Source organism: Morus notabilis, unplaced genomic scaffold (assembly GCF_000414095.1).
Source record: "Morus notabilis unplaced genomic scaffold, ASM41409v2 Scaffold794, whole genome shotgun sequence".
NCBI lineage: Eukaryota > Viridiplantae > Streptophyta > Magnoliopsida > Rosales > Moraceae > Morus > Morus notabilis.
Window position 1 is genome coordinate 81,105 of NW_010359940.1, and position 675 is coordinate 81,779.

Here is a 675-nt window from a genome sequence, read left to right on the forward strand (position 1 = left end):
CAACGAACTCTGCAACCAAAAAACAAAAAAGAAATTGCCCTCATTGCAATAAAAATCTAGTCTTGACAATGATTTCGTCGGAAAGTTTTCGAAAGAGACACGGAAATCGAAGAGAGAAAAAGCGAGAATGCTTGGATCGGATAAGAAGATAGAAGAGTTTCGCGGTTGGGAAGGAATCGCCTGCGTTTGCCGACCAATCGGAGCACTTTCAGAGAAATTGTAAAGTTTGCTCCAATTTTGCCCTAGCAGAACTTGAGATTTTGGGCCATCTGTCTCCGCAGATTTTGGACACCAGATTCGCAGGTTCCAATTACGAAGTTCCGGGAACCGTCTCCGTGCTCAGCTTTCTCTTAAAAGGGTTCGACGACGGCGGTTGTGGCAGGAGCGGGCTCTTCAACTTGGCGGCAGAGATTTCCGGCGACTGCTCCGGAATCGGGGGCAACAAGTTCGGATCCGATGGCGGAGCGTTCTCCTTGGAGCCCCTCTGCTTCCGCGACGGCCGGGGCTTGGCTGTGCTAGGGTTGGGCGAGGCCGGAGACTCTATCGTCGTATCCCTCAAGACCGCGTTTCTTGGCTGCATGATGTGCTTCATGGCTACGAAATCTAGAGAGAGAAAGAGAGAAGAAACGGAGGAGAGAGAGAGAGAGAGAGAGAGAGAGAGAAATTGAGAGGGTT